Source organism: Mandrillus leucophaeus, unplaced genomic scaffold (genome assembly GCF_000951045.1).
Source record: "Mandrillus leucophaeus isolate KB7577 unplaced genomic scaffold, Mleu.le_1.0 Scaffold1151, whole genome shotgun sequence".
Classification (NCBI taxonomy): domain Eukaryota; kingdom Metazoa; phylum Chordata; class Mammalia; order Primates; family Cercopithecidae; genus Mandrillus; species Mandrillus leucophaeus.
In genome coordinates, this window is record NW_012099777.1 from 90,236 (window position 1) to 100,346 (window position 10,111).

The window sequence follows — 10,111 nt, forward strand, 5'->3', positions numbered from 1 at the left end:
GCCACCCAGTCCCGAGGTGGGACAGAGGATGGTTCCAGAGTGTTGTAGACATGAACACGTTTCCATGGCCTGGAAAGTGGCAGACGCACGGCAGAGTGGGGCTTCACCTAGGGGGTCTCACTCCCAAGAATCCAACCCAAAGGCTGAGAGGTGCCAGTGGGGACCTGGATGCATTCCAGTTCACTGACCACACCGTGGGAGGTAGAAATCCCTGTGGCGGAGCACTGACCCACAGTCCTGGCTCCCAAGGCCCCTCCTCGAGTACTTCACTGGGGAGGTGGTGATGGGTGGTGGGCAGAGCGAGGGTCCAGCAAAATACAAGCACCTCCCTTCATGCTTCTCCTCACCAGGTCATTTTCACAGGGCAGGAGGGAGTGGAATAAATGATTTAGGGTATTTTAGTGCCCATTTTACAGCACCATTAATGCCCCATTGGCATACGAACTGGTTGCAGAACCAGGAGCCCAGCCACGAGGAGACTGGCATCAGGGAGGGAGTGTGGTTTTGCTCATTCTCCTCTTCAATGAGTCTGGCTAGAGCTGGGTTCAGGTGGCAGTTGACTGGGCGTGAAATTGTGTCTGGAATTGGTTCCTTCCAGTGGGTTCTTGGTCTCACTGACTTCAAGAATGAAGCCACAGACCTTTGTGGGGAGTGTTACAGCTCTTAAAGGTGGTGCGGACCCAAAGACAGAGCAGCAGCAAGATTTATTGCCAAGAGGAGAGAACAGACGTTCCATAACATGCAATAGCACCTCACAGCGCTACCGCTGCTGGCTGGCGTGGCCAGCTTTTATTCCCTAATTTGTCCCCACCCACGTCCTGCTGATTGGTCCATTTTACAGAGCACTAATTGGTCCATTTTACAGAGTGCTGATTGGTGCATTTACAATCCTTTAGCTAGACACAGAGTGCTGATTAGTGCTTTTTTACAGAGTGCTGATTGGTGCATTTACAATCCTTTAGCTAGACAGAAAAGTTCTCCAAGTTCCCCCAACCCGGAAGCCCAGCTGGCTTCACCTCTCAAGATGTCATCACCAGAATAGAGAAAAATACAGAAGCAATTGAACAGTTTACTCCTCAGATGGATTCAGCTGAAGTGCTTGTCCCTGGATATTTGTACTAAAACATAGTAAACCCAAAAGCCAACACATGATATTAGTTAACAAATGGTTCAATAAAGAATTTGTTGAAGAATCTGACTTGCAATGGAAGAACTGTTCAGTGGATCCATTTTCTAAATACTTGCCTGGGCTTGGTTCTTCTGAGCTTAGCTCACGTTGGGGACGGAGGAAGGAGAAGGATGTGACCTTCATGTTCTAGATTAAGAGGTTGGTGCTCAGGGAGGTAGGCGCTTTCTGGTCTTCTGGCTAGTGAGTACCTGAGCTGAGGCTGAACCCACACCTCTAGTGAGTGGGGGGAGGAGGCTGGGGTTCGGATTGATGTATAGGAACAGCGTTCCAGTATGGATTCTAATTCTAGACACAGAGTATATGTTTTGCTTCCTACTCCTCTCAAAGATGAGGGCTTCTCTGCCAACTTCAGTGCTTGGCTTAGTATCCCTAATGGCTGGGATGCTATCGTGATCATTTGGAGACTCCATGAAATCTTCCCTCTTCGGCAAAAGATATGAATCATCACTGTGTCTTCCTGGACTTCTGAGGTGTTGGGGAACCTGTGAAGAAGGGGGGCCCATTTTCCTAATGAGAAAAAAGATGAATGAAATGAGGACTTTGATGATCTAAGACAGCACCAGCAAACGCATGGCTCACCATGTAGAGTTAGTACAGAAGTTAACTGTTTACTCAGGAAACTTCAGGAAAGAAAAAAGAGAAAATGAGGCCAAGCAGTAGTCAATTCAAAGACAGAAGTCTTCAACGTGCTTATTTATTCTTGGTATATTTTCAACTTCTTATTATGTAGAATTTTAAACATATAAAGAACATGTAGAATGCTACAGTATATTTTCATGTACCTAACACCCAGCTTCAAGTACTGTTCTAAATCAATATGCATATTTTAAAATCTAAACTCTCTCAGCCTGGCCAACATGGTGAAACCCTGTCTCTATTAAAAGTACAAAAACTAGCCGGGTGAGGTGGTGGGTTTCTGTAATCCCAGCTACTCAGGAGGCTGAGGCAGAAGAATCATTTGAACCCTAGAGGCGGAGGGTGCACTGAGCCAATATTGTGCCATTGCACTCCAGCCTGGGTGACAGATAGAGACTCTCTCTCAAAAAATAAATACATACATACAGAAATTCCCTCATACTTCCCCTTTCCCCATATTTTTAAAGAAATAAACCCAAGACATTATAAAATATATTTTGTACATGTTTTTGCATGTATTTCTAAAAGGTAAAGGCTCATGTTTTTAGGCAAGATAATGGTATGTCTTTACTATTTTAGAAACCTTTAATATTATCAAATATCATCAGTGTTCAAGTTTTCAATGGCCTCATAAATGTCAATTTGTCCTTCTTACATTTTGTTTGTTTGAGTCAGAATCCAAATAAGGTTGATGCAGTGTGATTGGTGGATGTTTTAAAAGTCTCTTTCAATCTGTAGATTTCCCTCTTCTATAATTATTCTTTGAAATATATCTGCAAAAGGAACATTCCTGCATATTTCGTTTTGTGTAGTCATTGCTAGATTTCAAGATGAGAAGGAAAACAAAGAAAGAAGGCCTGGGTCCAGTGGAACTCTTGGGGTTCTGGATAAATCGGTTTCTTATGGCTCTTTTCCAAGTGGGGAGTGCAAAGGAGGATTTGGGATGTGTGCACTCTGCTCTGTCTTTGTTCTTGGTTAAAGCTCACATTTCAGCTCTCTGTGGCTGACTGTAGAATGGGTTGAAATAAATGCAAGTCTCAACCTTTCAGAACCGTCACAAAAGGACAAATTCTGCATGAAATCATTTGAAGAAGGTATTCCAAGTATTTGAAGAAATACCTCCAAGTATTTAAAGAAAGTAGAATGGGGTTTTCCAGGGGCTGGGGGAAGAGGGATGGGGAGGGAGTGTTTAACGGGGGCAGAGTTTCAGTTTGGGAAGATGGAAAGTTTCTGGAGACGATGGTGGTGATGGTCGCACACATTCAGAATGTATTTAATACCATGGAATTGTACACTGAAAATGATTATTGTGGAAAATTGTATATTATGTGTCTCTTACCATAATAGAAATTGAGATAAAAAAGAAACTGGGGTTGGAGTTGGGAAAGATACATTATTTACAAAGAAATAAACCTGACAGCTACTTCCTCAACAGAAAAAAATAGAAGTTAGGAGACAATTGAATGATGTCTTTCAAGTGCGAAAAAGAAAATAATTGCCAACTCAGAATTCTATGCCCAGTGAAAATATCTTCTAAACCTAAAGGTAAAGTAGATGTTTTCAAATAAAGTCTGAGAAAATTTGCAACTAAAACACAGAACTAAAGGTAATGTACAGGGGATTCGTTATTTATTTATAATCAATTATTTTTTTTTGAGACTGAGTCTCACTCTGTCGCCCAGGCTAGAGTGCAGTGGCATGATCTTGGCTCATTGCAACCTCTGCCTCCCAGGTTCAAGCTCTTCTCCTGTCTCAGCCTCTCGAGTAGCTGGGATTACAGGTATGCACCACCATGCCCAGCTAACTTTTGTATTTTTAGTAGAGACGGGGTTTCGCCATGTTGGCCAGGCCGATCTTGAACTCCTGACTTCAAATGATCCACCCACCTCAGCCTCCCAATGTGCAGGGGATTACAGACATGAACCACTGTACCCGACCAGTACAAGGGGACTCTTTCTGTAGAAGGAAGATGATCCCAGGTGGAATCTTTGAAATGAAAGAAGAACGAGAAAAAAGGTAATTCTACTTGGGCCAATCTAAATGAATATTTAGTGTTTAGAACAACAAAAATCATATCCTGTGAGATTCAAAATAAATGTAGAATTAAAAGACACAGCAACAGTAGTATAGAAGTAAATGAAGTCTAAATATTCTTAGGGCCTTGCAGTATATTAAAATTATTTTGGAGTTTTATTTTTATTATATAAACTCATAAAATTTTACTGTATGTTATATAAAATGTACATAATAAAATTAGATCTTATAAATTTGTATGTAAATGTATACGATATGAATATAAATATTTTATTTTATTTTATAAAATTTATTTTAGAATTTTATAAGTGAAGGATACATTTTGAAAATCTCTAAGCCTAAGATAAGCTCTAAAAGAAGAATAAAGAAATGTACGATTAAGGAGTTTATAGGAAGGAAAAAATTCACAAAAGAAAATTAATACTGTATAAGCCGAAGGAGAGAAAAAGATACAAACAACACTGAGGAAAAATGGAAAAACAATAAATTAACAGTAGTTTTAAAGGACAGAGAGTGTCCTTGCCATCCACATAACCCATGACTCATCCCAGAGTATATAAGGACTCCTGGACATCAATGAGGAAATGTCAGAAAGCCGAACGGGAGACAAGCAAGAGACCTAACAGGCTGTGGATGAAGGAGGCCACACAGCCGGCCAGTGGACCTCGAGGTGCTCAGCCTGGCCAGTTGTCAGGGAAACACACATGAAGCCCACAGCATGGTGGAAAGGCTCAAAGACAGCAGCCTGTGCTGACCAGGGCCGGCCAGGTGTGGAGCAGCGGACCCTTCCGTGCTGGGGGAGCCTATGGTGGCACGGCTATGTTGGAGGCCAGTCAGCGCACTGCTAGGGCCTAGCATGTGTGCTCCCCATCTCAGGAATGACACCCAACCAGAAGCCATGCACACATACCCAGACCTGGGCACAAGGACGAGACGTCTCTGAACAGCAGGACGAATGCATTGTGGCATCCAATTCAATCCTAATCAGCAACAGCAATGAGCGCATTCACAGCATGCACACACTCCCAGGCATGACTCTTACAGGTGCGATGGTGAGCAAAAGATGTCAGGCCAGGAGAATGTATGCCACATCTTTCCATTCATGCAAACTTCCAATCTTCACATTCATGCAAACTTCATGCAAACTTCCAATCTTCACATTCATACAAAGTTCAAATCTCCACATTCATAAACTTCATGCAAACTTCATGCAAACGTTAAATCTTCAAATTCATACAAACTTCAAATCTTCATACAAACTTCATACAAACTTCAAATCTTCAAGTTCATACAAACCTCAAATCTTCAAATTCATACAAACTTCAAATCAGCAGGACGTGTACTGTGGGGAGAAGGGGCCAGGTGGAGGCTGGGGAGGGCTGCAGCCCCGGGAGGCCCGGGAATGCCGGTGATGCCCTGCCTGTTTGTCTGTAGGCGGTGAGACAGGTGCTGTGGAAATCCAGCATGCTGTACACTGGTGATTTGGCACTTTCCTGTAGGGAAGTTAAACTTCAATAAAAGAGTTTATTTAGAAAAATAAAAGAGGCCAGGCCCATTTTGGGGGTTATGGTTATGTAAGCGCAGATATTCCAGGAAACTCCTTATTAAAAGCATGGTCTAGAGAACAGACGATGTCATTCTGTCCCAGCACTGTGCGGGTATAAGGCAGCAATGCCAGGATAAAGCAGAGCCCAGCCTGGGGTGGGCAGGAGAGGGATGGGAGGATGCATATGTTGGCGGTGACCCTGCAGGGCCTGGGTGGGCCGAGGAGCAGCTGCAGACTCCCACTGCTCTCACGAAGGCCTGGCCAGGCATGCGCTGCGTGCTGGGGTGGGGGCAAACATGAACAGCGCTGGCCCCTCCCTGTCCCTGAGGGCCCCCGCCAGTCACCCCGGGATGCCGGCAGTGCAGGGGCTTGACCTGCTGGGATGTACTCTGGCCATGTTAGGACCCCTGGCACGGGGCCTTGTTTCCTTATTTGTTTGCTTGGACTCGCGAGTTAAGCTAACTTGATTTTTTTTTTTTTTTAATTCACTAAACCTGTAGTCCATATGAGCCCACGATGGTCAACTTGGGCACTGGGAGCCAGCCCAGGCCAGACATGGACGGCGTGGATGATGTGGATGACGTGGACGGGGACACCTGCAGGCAGCGAGGCCCCGCTCCTGTGGGAAAGCAGCAGACACTGAGTGGAGCCAGGCACAAGGTCCCTGCTCTCAGACTCTCCTTTCAGACAAGGCACCTGCACCAGGCAGGAGCACCGGGGACAGAGAGGGGTCCAGATGCTGCCCCTGTGCTTGCTTCCTGGGAAGACAGAAGGGGCTGGGAAGGAAGCGCATCCCCAACACCCAAGGACCGACTCCCGAGCTGTGTGCTGTGTGGGGCTTTCTTGGGTGAGGGACTGTTGCAGGGACAATTCTTTTCCTTCCACGCAGCAGCCCTGAGCCCTCTTGCGAGGGAGAGGAGGCAGGACTGAACCTGCTGCTGCGGGGGGTGGGAAGGCGAGCTGCCGAGGCTCTGACTCCAGGAGCACGTGGGCACACTGAGAGGTCTGGGTGTGCAGTCGCTGGCCATGTCCCAGGGGCTCCAGTGACCCCCTTAGCACCCAATGACCTTGCTCCTCCTCCTCCTCCTCTGTTTCGGGTGGTTGGACTCCTGGCCTCCTGGCTTCCTGGAGCCCCTAGTGCCACACGCTTTAATTCCACGGCAGTCCCATCGCTCACCCGTGCTCCCCACCTCGCCTGCCCAGGCTCCCTCTGCGTCCACACCCATCCCTGTCAACAGCATGGCAACCACCCATGCTGGGGGAACAGGCAAGTCCTGCGTCACTGGATTTTCCACAGTGCTTCAAAAACTGCCTGGAATTGGGAGTGTGGGTCTTGCTGGGTTTATGAACTCAGAATTGCATTTCTGAGAAGCACCTTAGGCCGATAATAGCGCTCCACCATGGAAACACTCCCGAGCTCGCCGGCTGTGGCAGTTTTAATGCTGCAGTTTATAAAACTGTTTTTAATTAGGCAATGCTCCCTTCCTGTGCGGTATTATGCTTGGGTCCTAATCCTTCGAATTAAGTGGCTAATCGTGGAAAATGCCTCTTGTTGCTCTCTGTAATACTTTAGTTCTGCTCTTTACAGGCCTTTTTATGTTTTATTTAAGAGAGAAAGAGGTATTATATAATACTGATGTAATAGAATGCAGTTGGAGTTCCAGTATGCAATAGAATAACTGAGGTATGCTTCTTGAAAAGACTGCTTCTCAGTTAAAACCTTCCCATTTTAGAAAAACAAGGAGGCTCAAATTACGCTACGTTGATATCTGTAGATTGCTCAGTATTGTCCAGGACCGTGGGAGTGCATGAGCGAGAATGGGGGGCTCTGGTTCCACTTCCTTGTTTTACAGGCGAGGAAACTGAGGCACAGAGACATTTCCTGCTCAAGGTTCATAGCTGTTCAGTCCAGGTCCTGATAGCTGCTCAGTCCCGGTCCTCATAGCTGTTCAGTCCCAGTCCTCATAGCTGCTCAGTCCAGCTCAGTCCAGGTCCTCATAGCTGCTCAGTCCAGGTCCTCAGAGCTGCTCAGTCCAGGTCCTCATAGCTGCTCAGTCCAGGTCCTCAGAACTGCTCAGTCCAGGTCCTCATAGTTGCTCAGTCCAGGTCCTCAGAGCTGTCATAGTTGCTCAGTCCAGGTCCTCAGAGCTGTCAGTCCAGGTCCTCATAGCTGCTCAGTCCAGGTCCTCAGAGCTGTCAGTCCAGGTCCTCATAGCTGCTCAGTCCAGATCCTCCAGTCCAGGTCCTCAGAGCTGTCAGTCCAGGTCCTCAGAGCTGTCAGTCCAGGTCCTCTGACTCCAGTATGCAGAACGCTGCACGCGGGAGGAGGAAGCCTCCATCTGTGGCTCTCAGCTTCTTCTTCATCCATGAAGGGAGCAGTCGGCGAGTGTGAGTGGGTGTCCAGGCTGCCTCCTGGGGCTTCATGCTTTTTAAAAAATATCCACACTGTATCCTCCCCTACTATGCATGAGGAAACAGAATGATACTAGGTGGGATTATATGGTAGAGAATTCTTACTGAAGAGAAACCACAGAATTAACCATGAACACTTGCTGGCCCACAGTCTGTTCGAATTCTGCCTCAGCTCACACACTCTCCACACCAACCTGGGGATGACCCGAAACACTGGCCTTCTCCCCTGGGGAGTGGGCTTTCAACAGAACCTACGAGCTGCCTGAGCCGTGCATCAGTCATCTCTGTGACAACGTGTGCCGAATGCTGGTCGTGGGTAACAGCTTCGGAGTCCCCGTCTGTGGGTGGCTGGTGGAGCTTCAGCAGGAGTCAGTGGGGCCTGGAGGGCTCTGTGCCCAGGAGGAGGAGTGCCCACTGCTTCCCCGTCCCCTTCACATCTAGCAGTCCCTGAGCCCCTGACTGCCCTGGTCCAACTTCCATGAACTTCAGGTTTTACTAGTCTCCCTTTAGGATGTAAAGGGATGTTTGTAAAATAAGATGCTGGCAGGGTACTGGGTGCCAAGAAGCAGCAAAGACGGCAGGGCACAATCCCACCCTCAGGTCGTGCCATCAGCCTGGAGGGCACTGGTCTGTTCTTTGGAGCCTGTGTTTGAAAGACACGTTGTTAGATGCTTGCTCTGCATTCTCTTTCTCCCCTTCTCCAGGATATTCTTTTCTTTTATCATCGTTCTCTCCGGCATCCAGCTCACTTGAGGCCTGGCCAGACCCGCTGATTCCTTGGTTCTGCCTCTCAAAGTGAGGAAGTGGGCGTGGACACTGCTGAGTGAGCCTGGCCCCCACCTCCTGGACTTCCCAAGACACTGCCTCCTGGGAGGGACTTCAGAGGTCACCCTGTTCCACTCCTTCACTTTCCAGGCCAGGAAACGAGGCTCACAGCTTCCCGCCGCTCACAGGTAAAGTGAATTTCAGGCTGGGCCTGGTGGCTCTGCCCCCAGACTCTGGGGCAGGGTGAGAAAGCGCTGCTCTGAGAATCAGAGCCTGGTGAGGGGCCCAGCCTCCCAATCCCAGACCTGCCATTCACACTGTGCCCCAGGGCCAGGGGCCTGCAGTGCGATTTTACATACTCCACTGTCCTTAATGTCTACAACTGTTGAAATTCCAAAAATACAACAATGACTTTCTCTTTTAGAAAAACATTGCCTTGTCCAAGACTTGGAAGCCCTAGAGAAATGTGGCCTGGTGCCAAGGGACAAAGACCACACAGAGGCCGGCTGTGGCACACCTAGGAGGTAATCGTGCTCTCCTGAGACTGTCCTCATGCTGGACATCAAGTATTCCCTCCAGTGTCCGTGTACCTTGGCACTGAGGACACAGAGACCCAGCCTCAAGTGGTTTCAGCAGGAGCCCTGTGGGGTTAAATTCCCAACACGACTAATGAGGCAGGAGTAAGGTTAGGAGGCCATACTGACAGGTCCCCCTGTGGGAAACCTCGCAGACTCTTCCCTGTACCTTCGTGCATCAGCACCTGACTCTTTTGCAAGGTAAGAGCTCCTGCAGGATACCAGCCGCCCGCCAGATGGTTACCTTTTCCTGATCCCTGGCTCGGGAAAGAGAACAAAAGCCCGTTTTCCCTGATGTAGCTTCCTCAGTCCCCAGCCAATCACCACCAAAAGCCCAAGAAGCTATTAGCTACAAGTTCTTGCCTTGAAGGGGGTGGCCAGGGACTTCTCCAAGGTCCCTCATGTGCTAGGCTCAAGGTCTGTCTCTTATACACATCTAGATGTGTATAAGAGACAGCCTGATAGCTGCTCAGTCCCGGTCCTCATAGCTGTTCAGTCCCGGTCCTCATAGCTGTCAGTCCAGGTCCTCAGAGCTGTCAGCCCAAGTCCTCATAGCTGTTCAGTCCAGGTCCTCATAGCTGCTCAAGTCAGGTCCTCATAGCTGCTCAGTCCAGGTCCTCAGAGCTGTCAGTCCAGGTCCTCAGAGCTGCTCAGTCCAGGTCCTCAGAGCTGCTCAGTCCAGGTCCTCACAGCTGTCAGTCCAGGTCCTCAGAACTGTCAGTCCAGGTCCTCAGATCCCTCATAGCTGTCAGTCCAGATCCTCATAGCTGTCAGTCCAGGTCCTCATAGCTGTCAGTCCAGATCCTCACAGCTGTCAGTCCAGGTCCTCAGAGCTGTCAGTCCAGATCCTCATAGCTGCTCAGTCCAGGTCCTCAGAGCTGTCAGTCCAGGTCCTCGTAGCTGTCAGTCCAGGTCCTCAGAACTGTCAGTCCAGGTCCTCAGATCCCTCATAGC

The 10,111-nt window shown here is 48.2% G+C and overlaps 1 long non-coding RNA gene across 1 annotated transcript in view; it reads right to left on the bottom strand.

Annotated features, from left to right (window-relative positions):
* Positions 1 to 857: 857 nt before the first annotated feature.
* LOC105552398 overlaps positions 858 to 10,111 on the bottom strand; it is a 39,140-nt gene continuing 29,886 nt past the window's right edge. Inside the window, exon 3 of the long non-coding RNA XR_001008001.1 lies at positions 858 to 1,696. This is a non-coding gene — a long non-coding RNA (uncharacterized LOC105552398). The remainder of the gene's footprint in view (positions 1,697 to 10,111) is intronic.